General features: G+C 43.4%; 1 protein-coding gene across 1 annotated transcript in view; it reads left to right on the top strand.

Annotated features, from left to right (window-relative positions):
• PCNX2 (pecanex 2) overlaps positions 1-14,003 on the top strand; it is an 809,726-nt gene that overhangs the window by 222,990 nt on the left and 572,733 nt on the right. The window lies entirely within an intron of this gene.

Genomic DNA, 14,003 nt, shown 5'->3' with positions numbered 1-14,003 from the left:
TCATCCCGTATTAAGGGTCTGTACATGGTCCAACAAACATTTCCGAGCTCATCTTGACTAGAGGCATTACTAGGAATGAATACTTCTTATATGGTGACTAAAAGAAATACCCGGGGTTTACCCTGTCTCTGTCTGCTTTCCTACTGGCAAATACTAATGTGCGGACAGGTTTTTCTCCATTTCTGACGTTACTTTCTTGATTTTTATTTTATTTTTGGGTTTTACTATATATGTACACGAATGACACCATACTTACCAGTTCCACTGGTCTCAGCCACTTCCCCCGCAGGCTACTGCTCTTCTTTTACCGGTTGGATACTCCTCTGAGTGTATGAGAAATGGCTGAAACCAGTCAGGTCGCCTTCTCCTTCTAGATAAAACTTCGACATTCATTAGTACATATATAGGTTATATTCATATTTTTCATATTTTTATTATTTTCTATAGTTTGTATGCTGGCCGTAACTGCTTCCACATCTACATATGGCGGTGTACTTGCTTTCTCTTTTTCTTCCTACTTGTTTATTGTTGCTACAAGTTCAAACAGTTTTTATATTTCCGTTCTTGTCTTATATGACTTTGGTTAGACATACCACCTGCAATACCTTAGGATCAAACTCACCAACCCCAGGGAGTGATGCCCTATCATCAGCAGTTATACGTACCTATTCATTGCAATAAGCCTCCGCGTGTGAACCATATTTCTCACACATAATAAACCTTGCTGACCCTCTCGGCCGCAATTCTCCAGCCTGAACCCTGCATACTGAACGTCTCTCACTTGAGCAACTGTCTCCGATAATTGTGGGTCTTGCCCTCTCAGCCGTTCCCACAAACACCAAAATACTCAATGCAAGCAGACAGTGAAAGTTACTCGAGCACCTTTCACGCGCTCTCGCCCACGCTGGACAGTACAACGATACACTGTCGATAGTGGATCGCAATGTACCCAACTTAGGGCTCCTATAAGACCTTACAGCACCGTAATTTCTTTCGGTGGAGGTTTTGTTGGAATATTTTCCTGAGAGGCAGCGAAAAAATTCCTTTTCGGTATCTTTCCACTGGAATATTTGTAGGGTGAAAAACAGAGAAATTAGATAACTATTGTTCACCCTTTCCAATGGACTTCCACCAGGGAGATTTCCCGACGTTATCAAAGAAAAACCCCTTTGTTTACACAATCATGTCTGCGTATGCTTTTCCACAGCACATTTGACACAATGGTATCACGTTGTGCTGTGTAGAAAACACGGACGTGCGGTTCAATCGCACAGCCTATAGATACTAGTTATCTATATGCCCTGCGATCGTGGGAGTCGAATTCACAAGCTGCAATCCTCAGCCGGAACGTAACAAAAACTATAATTTTCCTAATGGTGGGTGCTCCCGACAGACGAAATGTCCGCAAATGTAGACGAGAATTCCACGTGGTGGAGGGTGCACTCTCACTGTGTATAAAGTCCACACATTTCTTCAATAGAAATTTTTTATTGTAGCCTCAAAGGTTTCGACGTTTCGATCCAAAAACCAGGATCTTTTTCAAGAAGGGCCATACATGAATCATCAAATCCAATCATAATATAATGAAGCCGAATAATTAAAAGTATATCTAGAAAAAATAGAACATAAACATGACTGAGCCTCCCAGGTCCCAATATATAACAATATTAGCGACAATGCTTGTATCAACATAAACTACTACATAATACCAGATTTAGAAAAAAGGAACTCATATACCAAAAACAGGTGGCAGAGTAGTGAGACTACAAGGAGGAATAAAATAACACCCTGTGTTCACCACTGGTCTTAAAATGCATGCAAGGCCTACCCCTCCTCACATCTATCAGCACATTCCAATATATATATATAGCTACATGGTTACAATTTACACAGTAAGCAGTTAAAAAAACTGTATGGGGTCACAATTCTCAATTCACAATTCCCTACCACGCTCCTGTGCAAGTCTCCTCACGACTTGCGTATTTCCACAATATGTTCACATAAGGTAGCGAACCTTACGCCACCGGGCCTCTACTAACCCAGTGTTCCCACGGGACCCGAATTTCCGGGGTTCAGGTCCACTCACTCCACTTTCACTCACTCAAATACACCTTGTTTTTCTTTTCTGTACAGAAAATACCACTCTCTTCGATTGATGGTTTTAACCCAAAGGCAGTACCATTTAAACAAAGTCTTACACTAATCTGCTTTTGAAATCGGATAGTTATGTGCTATTGTATTAAATTTATCCTATCCCGCCTTTAATTGAACAACTATCGTGTGGTTTTACTTTGCGCTCGCAATCCTACGAAAACTTACGTAACCACGCGACTGTGCGTGCCTTTACGTCACGTTTGCGACCCTGCGCCACGTGCAAGCTCCTGTACTTTGTCCGTACGTGTACAAATGTGCGTTCGCAACTCAATAAACCACACAATCTCTATAAATGTGGGCAAGACAAACTATTATCACTCACTAACACAACCCACACTTGTTCTGTATAAACCTTTACGACCTGGCCAGAACTGCGTTTTGTGTTTTTATAATTACTCCCTTAACACACTAATTCAAATATATATATAGAAAACAAATGTATCTGATTTCACACAGATATATAATGACTACAATAATCTATAATTTAAATGATATGATTCAGATTGGATAGCTATCTTGCAGAACATACACTGATATAAATATACACATAATTATAATAATATTATAATAATAATATTATTAATAATATTATAATAATTATAATAATTATACAATTATAATTATAATATAATTATAATAATAATAATTATTATTATTATAATTATTAATAATATTAATATTAATAATAATAATAATATTATTAATAATAATTATAATTATAATAATTATTATAATTAAACATAATTATAATAATATTATAATAATAATATTAATAATATAATAATAATAATATAATAATAATATTATATATCACAATGTACAGTGTATATGTATGTATATATATATATATATATATATAAACAAGAGGGTTCTGCACTCTCATCAAAGTTCCTAATGGTGGGTGCTCCCGACAGACGAAATGTCCGCAAATGTAGACGAGAATTCCACGTGGTGGAGGGTGCACTCTCACTGTGTATAAAGTCCACACATTTCTTCAATAGAAAATTTTTATTGTAGCCTCAAAGGTTTTGACGTTTCGATCCAAAAACCAGGATCTTTTTCAAGAAGGGCCATACATGAATCATCAAATCCAATCATAATATAATGAAGCCGAATAATTAAAAGTATATCTAGAAAAAATAGAACATAAACATGACTGAGCCTCCCAGGTCCCAATATATAACAATATTAGCGACAATGCTTGTATCAACATAAACTACTACATAACACCAGATTTAGAAAAAAGGAACTCATATACCAAAAACAGGTGGCAGAGTAGTGAGACTACAAGGAGGAATAAAATAACACCCTGTGTTCACCACTGGTCTTAAAATGCATGCAAGGCCTACCCCTCCTCACATCTATCAGCACATTCCAATATATATATATAGCTACATGGTTACAATTTACACAGTAAGCAGTTAATACAATCTAATTCAAATACAGCCACAGCCAGTAAGACATCACCATATTTTGCTCAAAATGCTCACTACGCTCCATATCACTCTCTCTCTCAGTAAAATCATGCAGCCACTGGACAGACAGCATCTCCATCATCATCTGGGACAAAAAGAACATCCCGCTCTTGTGTCTGCAATCAGCTATATACTATGTATTTTGGGGGAGTGCACAGACTAGTCTAGGGGAGGGAACTTTCTCATTCATGATGAATCACTGGTCAGTTCATATGCAAGCCTTGAAGACATCAAAAGGGCTGACCTGAGTTTCCTGTCCATCACATGCTTGGAATGTCCATTGTTCTCATCAGAATTGTGGCTTTATATTCCTACATTCAATCATATCTACTAATGGCAATGTGCTACAACTTAATAACAGGCATCAAATTGATATACACATTAATCTGGTTGCTTTGATACCAAACACGACATGTCCATCTTGCTTTGTTCCAATGATACACATACATGACGTTACTCCATTATATAATTTGAAACTTTATGATGTCTGGCGCTTGATATGTTCAAATTATGTGCTGTATGAAATATGTGTCGAATCTATCTCTGTGACATGTCTGTGTAAATGCGTATGTTACCATATATTGCTGTGCTCGCTGCGCTTATTTGCAAGTATAGCGACTCATAATGTGTGGAGTCTGTATGTTCTCTCTATGTAATATTTTTGACTTCGACAGTCCCTTAGGATCTTGAATGGTGTCTCACACACAGCTGTGATTCAGTTTGTAATAAGGTCACTTTTGGAAACTGGTGTTTCTGTGCTGACTGGAGGATTGTGATCCACACAGCTTGCTGTAAAATGCTGTATTGCTTTCAGCCAGTGATCAACAGTTGCTGATTGAACAGATTGTGCATCCAAAATGATGGTATTGACTGCTATAATCAGCTTTGTGTAGTGATTTCAAACTGTAGTGCGAAAATCCAACAATAAAATAAAAATGCTGACGTGTTTCTTTTTCAGTAGCTATTTCCTCAGAGGTGACAATGGCCCTCATTCCGAGTTGTTCGCTCGCTAGCTGCTTTTAGCAGCAGTGCAAACGCTAATCCGCCACCCTCTGGGAGTGTATCTTAGCTTAGCAGAAGTGCGGACGAAAGGATCACAGCGCTGCTACAAAAAAAATTGTGCCGTTTCAGAGTAGCTGCAGACCTACTCCAACCTTGCGATCACTTCAGACTATTTAGTTCCTGTTTTGACGTCACAAACACGCCCTGCGTTCGGCCAGCCACTCCCCCGTTTCCCCAGCCACTCCTGCGTTTGTATCTGTCACGCCTGCGTTTTTTCACACACACCCAGAAACACCCACTTCCTGTCAATCACTGAACGATCAGCAGTGCGACTGAAAAGCGTTGCTAAACCTTGTGTGAAACTGCATCGGCTTTTGTGAAAGTCGTCACGCGTGCGCAGTGCCCACCATACACATGCGTAGAAGTGCCGATTTTTAGCCTGATCGCTGCGCTGCGAACTGCGGCAGCTAGTGATCAACTCGGAATGACTCCCCATGTCTCAGCTACCCTGCAACTGTGTCAGCCCCCTGATGTTTTTTTTTTTATCATAGAAGTAACTATTTGCAGGAGTATTCTGAGAATAAACTAGCACAGTCCTGCTATAGGACATGAATGTACAGGAACAGGATGAATATTTTATGTCCTCCCCACAATATTGATTTGGCCACATATGAAACAAGTGGTATAAATTTAGCAAAGAAACAAAAGTGTAATAACTTCTCTACTGATAAACTGCTATTGATTGTTTGTCAATATTTATTATGTTTAACCCTCCCCAACACTTTCATCTTTATTATACATAATGCCGTTCAAGTTACAAATATGAGTTAGATACTGTTCCATGAGGGTGTTTAATGTAGTTGGAGAAACACAATGACATCTATTATAATTTCTCATACGTCCTAGAGGATGCTGGGGTCCACTTCATGACCATGGGGTATAGACGGTTCCGCAGGAGCCATGGGCACTCTTAAGACTTTTCATTGGGTGTGGACTGGCTCCTCCCTCTATGCCCCTCCTCCAGACCTCAGTTTTAGAAATGTGCCCAGGCAGACTGGATGCACTCTGAGGAGCTCTACTGAGTTTCTCTGAAAAGACTTATGTTAGGTTTTTTATTTTCAGGGAGAACTGCTGGCAACAGACTCCCTGCTTCGTGGGACTGAGGGGGCAGAAGTAGGAACCAACTTCCTGAAGAGTTTCATGGCTCTGCTTCTTGCTGACAGGACACCATTAGCTCCTGAAGGGAACTGAACGCTAGCCGTGCCTAGATGCTCACTCCCACAGCACGCCGTCACCCCCTCACAGAGCCAGAAGTCAGAAGACAGATGAGTAGAAGAAGACAGATCTTCTATCAAGAAAAGTGACGGCTGAGGTACAGCGCGGCTGGCGGGAGCGCAGCGCGCCATTGCTGCCCAAACACACAGGCACTGCAGGGTGCAGAGCGCAGTGGGGGGGCGCCCTGGGCAGCAAAAACACCTCTATAAACTGGCAAAAAGGGGGCATAAGATACCCGGGCACAGCCCTACCTCCGCCAGTATAAATATTATGAAAAGTTTCTGAGGTAAAAAGGGCGGAGCTTCTTCCTCAGGCAGCCAGCACACTGCTCAGTGCCATGTTCTCTCCTCGGGGTGCAGAGACATCGCTGGTCCTCCTTCACTTCTGACTACAAGTATCAGGGTGCAAAACAGGGGGGGGGCACAAGCGAATTTGGTGCTTTACAAGTGTGTTTTACTGTGTAAAAAGCGCTGCATGTCAGTGGGCATTCTGTGTTCACAGGCATTAGATACTGGCGCTGAGGTTGTGAACTGGCTGCTCCTAAACTGTGTCCCTCTGACAGATTTTACTGTGGGTCTGTCCCCTATAAGTCCCAGTGTGTCTGTATGTGTGTTGTACACGTGTGTAAGACATGTCAGAGGCAGGGAGTTCCTCCCCAGAGGAAACCATTTTAGGGACGCAGAAGTGTAATGGGGTGGCGCTGCCGGCACACCAAGAGCCTGCATGGGTGAAAGAAATACGTGATATCAATAGGAGATTAGATAAGTCTGAATCTCATGCTGAGTGCTGTAGAAAATCTGTGGAGGATGTGATTTTTCAGGGCTCTGTTCTTCCATCTGCAGGCGACCCCTCTGGGTCACATAAGAGTCCATTTGCGAATATTGTGAATACTGATACCGACACGGACACTGATTCTTGTGTCGACGATAGTGACTCCAGAGAAATAGATCATAAATTGGCAAAAAATATACAATATATGATTGTGGCTATAAGGGAAGTTCTGGAAGTTACGGAAGCCACTCCTGTACCTTAGAAGAAGGCTTATTTCTATAAAGAAAAGAAATCTAAGGTCACTTTCCCTCCTTCCCACGAGCTTAATACACTCTTTGAAGGGATGTGGGTGAATCCCGAAAATAAATTTCGTAGTCCCAAGAGAATTCAGATAGCTTATCCTTTCCCGGTGGAGGACAGGAAAAAATGGGAGTCACCCCCTGTGTTAGACAGTGCACTGTCCATGTTGACAAAGAAGGTAATTCTCCCTGCATCTGGCATGGCTTCACTAAAAGAGCCAGCAGACCGAAAGATGGAAACTACATTGAAATCCATTTATGTTGTCAATGGTACGCTGCTCAGGCCCACAATTGCTTGTGCGTGGGTGAGTCACGCTATTGAAAAATGGTCAGAAAGCGTGTCATCAGAAATTGACACGATTGATAAAGATGAGATACTCCTTAAGTTAGGGAATTTCAAAGACACTGCCGTATACATGCTAGAAGCGATGAAAGATATTGGACTCTTGAGTTCACAAGCCGCTACCATGGCAGTTCGGCTCGGCGGACGTTCTGGATTCGCCGTTGGAACGCGGATGCAGATTCCAAAAGAAATATGGAGGCTCTCCCATATAAAGGTGAGGCCTTATTTGGCAATGGACTGGATGCGTTAGTCTCGGCGGCTACCGCAGGTTAGTCAACATTTTTGCACTCTGCGCCTGCACCGGCAAAAAATACATATCACCCTCACATGCAGTCCTTTCGGCCCGATAAATACAAAAAAGTGAGAGGTTCTCCCTTCTTTGCGGGTAGGGGAATGGGAAAGGGAAAGAAGTCCAGAGCAGCTTCAGGTTCCCAGGAGCAGAAGTCTACCCCTACTTCTGCCAAATCTTTAGCATGATGAGGGAGGCCGCTCGGGTGGGGGCACAGCTCAAACTGTTCAGCCAAGGTTGAATTCTGTATGGCCTGGATCCCTGGGTGTTGCAAATAGTGTCCCAGGGATACAAGCTGGAGTTTCAAGACGTTCCCCCATGCCGATTTTTCAAATCGCCCATGCCAGCTTCTCTTCCAGAAAGGGAAGCAGTAACAGCAGCAATCCAAAAATTATGTCAGGATCAGGTCATAGTCCTGGTACCTTTGTAACAACAAGGGGAGGGGTTTATTCAAGCCTTTTTGTAGTTCCGAAGCCGGACGGCTCGGTCAGACCGATCCTAAACCTGAAAAATCTGAATCTCTAATTGAAACGATTCAAGTTCAAAATGGAATCACTGAGGGCAGTGATTTCCAGTCTGGAGGAGGGGGACTACATGGTGTCTGTAGACATAAAAGATGCTTACCTGCATCTTCCCATTTATCCTCCTCACCAGGCTTATCTGAGATTCGCGGTTCAGGATTGCCATTACCAATTCCAGACGTTACCTTTCGGTCTCTCCACGGCGCCGAGGGTATTCACCAAGGTGATGATGGAGATGATGGTTCTCCTGCGTCAAAAAGGAGTTAATATAATTCCTTATCTAGACAATCTCCTGATAAAGGCGAGATCTAGGGAGCAGTTGTTCCTAAACATCACACTCTCCCTGTCAATACTCCAACAACATGGTTGGATCATAAATTATCCAAAGTCACAGTTGGAACCGACGACAAGATTGTCTTTTCTCGGGATGATTCTGGACACAGAAGTTCAGAGAGTAATTCTTCCGGTGGAAAAGGCTCTGGAAATCCAGAAAATGGTAGAACAGATATTGAAACCATCGAGTGTGTCGATCCATCAGTGCATTCGGTTGTTGGGGAAGATGGTGGTGACCTATGAGGCCATACAGTTTGGCAGGTTCCATGCCAGGGTATTCCAGTGGGACCTGTTGGACAAGTGGTCGGGATCCCACCTACACATGCACCGGAAGATAATCCTGTCGTCAAAAGCCAGGATATCGCTCCTGTGGTGGCTACACAGTTCTCACGTACTAGAGGGACGCAGGTTCGGGATTCAGGACTGGCTCCTGGTAACCACGAATGCAAGTTTCCGAGGCTGGGGAGCTGTCACTCAGGGAGAAAGCTTCCAGGGAAAATGGTCAAGTCAGGAAGCCTGCCTTCACATAAACGTGCTGGAATTGAGAGCCATTTACAACGGTCTTCAACAAGCGGTACAGTACATCTTCTTCAAGATCATCCCGTGCATATCCAGTCGGACAATGTAACAGCAGTCGCGTACATAAACAGGCAGGGCCGGAACGAAAAGCAGAGCGGCAATGGCAGAGGTGACGAAGATCCTCCTCTGGGCAGAAAGACATGTAAAGGCTCTGTCGGCAATTTTCATTCCGGGAGTAGACAACTGGGAAGCAGACTTCCTCAGCGGACATGATCTCCATCCAGGAGAGTGGGGCCTACACCAAGAAGTCTTCGCAGAGGTGACTAGTAACATAGGTAAAATAGTAACATAGTATCTGAGGTTGAAAAAAGACAATTGTCCATCGAGTTCAACCTATTTGTGGTCTCCTATGCATGATGATTTGACTAAAATTTCTGACTGATGCTGCTGTCAGCCGTTGCATTTTATCCCTATTTATAGTAACTATAATGCATGACTATGCACCATACCCCTGGATATCCTTATCCATTAGGAATTTATCTAACCCATTCTTAAAGGTGTTGACAGATTCCGCCATTACAACTCCCTCAGGCAGGGAATTCCAAACACGTATTGTCCTTACCGTGAAAAAGCCTTTACGCCGTAGTGTGTGGAATCTCCTCTCCTCTAACCTGAGCGAGTGTCCCCGAGTCCTCTGGGTTGATCTAACCAAAAACAGGTCGCGCGCAAGCTCTGTGTATTGTCCCCTTATATATTTGTAGATGTTGATCATATCCCCTCTTAGTCTCCGCTTTTCCAATGTAAACATGCCTAGTCTTTCAAGCCTTTCCTTGTATTCCATCGTCTCCATGCCCTTAATTAGTTTGGTCGCCCTCCTCTGAACCTTTTCTAGCTCCAGGATATCCTTTTTGTAGTACGGTGCCCAGAATTGCACACAGTATTCAAGGTGTGGCCTCACTAGTGATTTATATAACGGGAGTATAATACTCTCGTCCCTAGCATCAATACCCTGTTTTATGCATGCTAATATCTTATTAGCCTTCTTTGCTGCAGTCCTACTTTGGGTACTACTGCCTAGTTTGCTATCTATGAGGACACCTAAGTCCTTTTCCAGTACAGAATCCCCTAATTTTACCCTATTTAGTAGGTAGGTGTAATTTTTGTTCTTGTTACCACAGTGCATTACCTTACACTTGTCTGTGTTGAAGCGCATTCTCCATTTGGCTGCCCATGCTTCTAATTTAACTAAGTCGTTCTGAAGAGACTCGGCATCCTCCTCTGTATTTATAGCCTTACACAATTTGGTATCATCTGCAAAAATTGACACCATGCTCTCTAGACCTTCTGTTAGGTCGTTAATGAAAATATTGAACAATAGCGGTCCTAATACTGAGCCTTGCGGCACACCACTTAGTACTTCAGTCCAAGTTGAAAAAGATCCATTAACCACAACGCGCTGCTCCCTATTATCTAACCAGTTTTTGACCCAAGTGCATATTGTGCTTCCTAGCCCTGATTCTTGTAGCTTGTAGATAAGTCTCATGTGTGGTACAGTATCGAACGCTTTGGCAAAGTCTAAAAAGATTACATCCACGTCTTTACCCTGATCTAGGTTTGCGCTTAGTTTCATAAAAGCCAAGTAAGTTGGTGTGACAGGATCTGTCCTTCATAAACCCATGTTGATTCCTTTTAATGACCTTATTGACTTCAAGGAACTTCTGAATACTATCTCTTAGAATACCTTCCAATACTTTCCCCACTATAGATGTAAGACTAACTGGTCTATAATTACCTGGTTCAGCTTTACTTCCCTTTTTGAATATAGGCACTACTTCCGCTATACGCCAGTCTTTGGGAACCATACCTGATATAACTGATTCCTTAAAGATCAAAGATAGCGGTTTTGCCAGTTCAGAGTGAAGCTCCATTAGAACCCTTGGGTGAATACCATCGGGCCCTGGTGATTTATTTATCTTTAAATGTTTTAATCGGTCACAGACTACTTCCTCGCTTAAATAAGTACCTATCAGTGGGATATTCTCATTATTGAGATTGTGTGTCAGTCCCCGAATTGGGTCCTCTCTAGTGAATACTGTTGAAAAAAAAACCTAATTTAGTGTGTCCGCTATGTCATTATCATTTTTGCTTAAGACTCCCAACTTGTCTTTTAAGGGCCTATACTCTCCTTCTTTAATCTCTTGCTATTAATGTATTTAAAGAATTTTTTGGGATTCGCTTTGCTTTCCTTTGCTACTAGTTTTTAAGTATCTACTTTAGCCGCTCTTATTTCCTTTTTGCAAATTTTGTTACATTCCTTATAGTGCTGAAATGTCTTTGGGGAGTTCCTCAAGTAGACATGATGGCATCTCGTCTCAACAAGAAGCTTCAGAAATATTGTTCCAGGTCGAGAGACCCTCAAGCAATAGCAGTGGATGCGCTGGTGGCCCAGTAGGTGTTCCGGTCAGTGTATGTCTTCCCTCCACTTCCGCTGATCCCAAAAGTGCTCAGGATCATAAGAAGAACAAGAGTTCGAGCAATCTTCATTGCCCCAGACTGGCCAAGGAGGGCTTGGTACCCAGATCTTCAGGAGTTGCTCATAGAAGATCCTCGGCCTCTTCCTCTTAGCGAGGACCTGCTGCAGCAGTGGCCGTGCGTGCATCAAGACTTACCACGGCTACGTTTGACGGCATTGCTGTTGAGCGCCGGATCCTAGCCCGAGAGGGTGTTCCCAAGGAAGTCATCCCCACCCTTATTCAGTCCAGAAAAGGAGTAACGTCGAAACATTACCACCGTATTTGGAGAAAATATGTGTCTTGGTGTGAATCCAAGAAGGCTCCTATGGAAGAGTTTGAGTTGGGACGTTTTCTCCATTTTCTGCAGGCTGGTGTGGAGGCAGGCCTATGAATGGGATCAATCAAGGGCCAGATTTCGGCCTTATCAGTGTTCTTCCAAAAACAATTGGCTTCTCTTCCAGAGGTTCAGACCTTCGTGAAAGGGGTTCTGCACATCCAGCCTCCATTTGTGCCTCCAGTGGCACCATGGGACCTTAACGTGGGTTTGCAGTTCTTTCACTCAGATTGGTTTGAACCTCTACAAGCGATATAGTTGAAGTTTCTCACTTGGAAAGTGGTGATGCTTTTGGCATTGGCATCCGCGCGGCGGGTGTCTGAATTGGGGGCAGAGTTGAGGACTCGTCAACATTTTCTTCCGAAGGTGGTTTCATCTTTCTGTTAGGATCTCCTGTTCTGTACTGCTACGTCGCCATGGCAACCGGGAGGCAAGTGTTAGCGAAGTAACCTGAGCGCAGCTGATACTCCGGTCCGGGTTTTTACTGTGTAGTGGTTACAGGCTCTGTGCACGGCAGGGAATCCGGCGCTGGTTGTGTGCTCACAGTCTGTGAGGTCTGAGTGGGGCGTGGACAGCACCTGCTATATAAACCATCCTCTCAGGCTAGGCAAATGCTGCTGAATCTTTGTTTGTTAGTCAGTTCCAGAGAGTTAGCTTGTACTGTGTGACTTTGTATTTACTTGTTGCTTACTGCGAATAGGCCTTGGGATTCGGTACTTCATTCTGCCAATCCAGACCTAGCAGTAAGACTGGAGTCAGTTGTTTAACCTGCTGGGGTTCTTTTGCTATTCTGTGAACCCAGCAGGTTTGCGGCTGTACTCTCAGACCTGCTTGCTTAATACTCCCTCACTGTGCAGGGCGTCCAGGTGTCAGTTTAGTGGCAGTAAGCTGAACCTGTGCCCTGCAAGTGGGGGTTAGGATTGTGGATACTCTCCTTGTGTCTATATTTCTATCTCTGACCAAGGAGTTTATTCCCACACCAGTTGGTAACCCTTTGGGGTTTTTCCTGTTGCTCTTAGCAACATCATTTTGGGTGCTCCACATGTTAAATCACTACATCTCGCTTCATTGTCCGCTCTATTCCATCTGAGCATTCCTGACACTAGGGAGACACCCAATTCCTGAGCCTTTGGGCTTCCCCGTTCATTTTGTGTTTATTAGTTATTCCATCACCTCCTGTGTATGTTGTGTTATACTGTCTGTGAGTTCGTTTTGCCTCGCATCCCTCTCTGTTCATACACCGGTATACTCCTGTTAGCACTGGTGTGCGTAACACTTTCCACATAACCAACCTATTGTGGTGCCAGTAGTTACTGACACGTTCACTGAGTCAAAGTCTCTAGATGTGGTTAGGGCTTTGAAGATTTATGTCGCTAGAACAGCTTGAATACAGAAAACAGAGTCTTTGTTTGTCCTGTGTGCTCCCAACAAGATTGGGTGTCCTGCTTCCAAGCAGAATATTGCGCGTTGGATCAGAAGTACGATTCAGCACGCTCATACTACGGCTGGATTGCCGTTACCGACGTCGGTGAAGGCCCAATCCACTAGAAAGGTGGGCTCATCATGGGCGGCATTGCAATTTTGCCAAGCAGCTACTTGGTCGGGGTCAAACACTTTTGCTAAATTCTACAAGTTTGACACCTTGGCTGATGAAGACCTCTAGTTCGGTCAATCGGTGCTGCAGGGTCATCCGCACTCTCCCGCCCATACTGGAGCTTTGGTATAAACCCCATGGTCATGAAGTGGACCCCAGCATCCTCTAGGACGTATGAGAAAACAGGATTTTGATACCTACCGGTAAATCCTTTTCTCCTGGTCCGTAGAGGATACTGGGCGCCCGTCTCAGTGCGTACTTTACCTGCAGTTTTGTTATTAGAGTTACACAAGTTGTGTTATATTAGTTTCAGCATGTTGCTGTAATTGGTTCATGCCTGTTGGCGTTTGTTCTGTTGAATGCCATGTTGTACGGCATGGTTGAGGTGTGAGCTGGTATGTATCTCACCATTAGTTTAAAGTAAATCTTTTCCTCGAAATGTCTGTCTCCCTGGGCACAGTTCCTATAACTGAACTCTGGAGGAGGGGCATAGAGGGAGGAGCCAGTTCACACCCAATGAAAAGTCTTAAGAGTGCCCATGGCTCCTGCGGAACCGTCTATACCCCATGGTCATGAAGTGG

This window comes from Pseudophryne corroboree, chromosome 4 (genome assembly GCF_028390025.1).
Source record: "Pseudophryne corroboree isolate aPseCor3 chromosome 4, aPseCor3.hap2, whole genome shotgun sequence".
Taxonomy (NCBI): domain Eukaryota; kingdom Metazoa; phylum Chordata; class Amphibia; order Anura; family Myobatrachidae; genus Pseudophryne; species Pseudophryne corroboree.
Note: the sequence above shows the minus strand (reverse complement) of the source record. Positions and strands in the feature narration are given on the sequence as shown.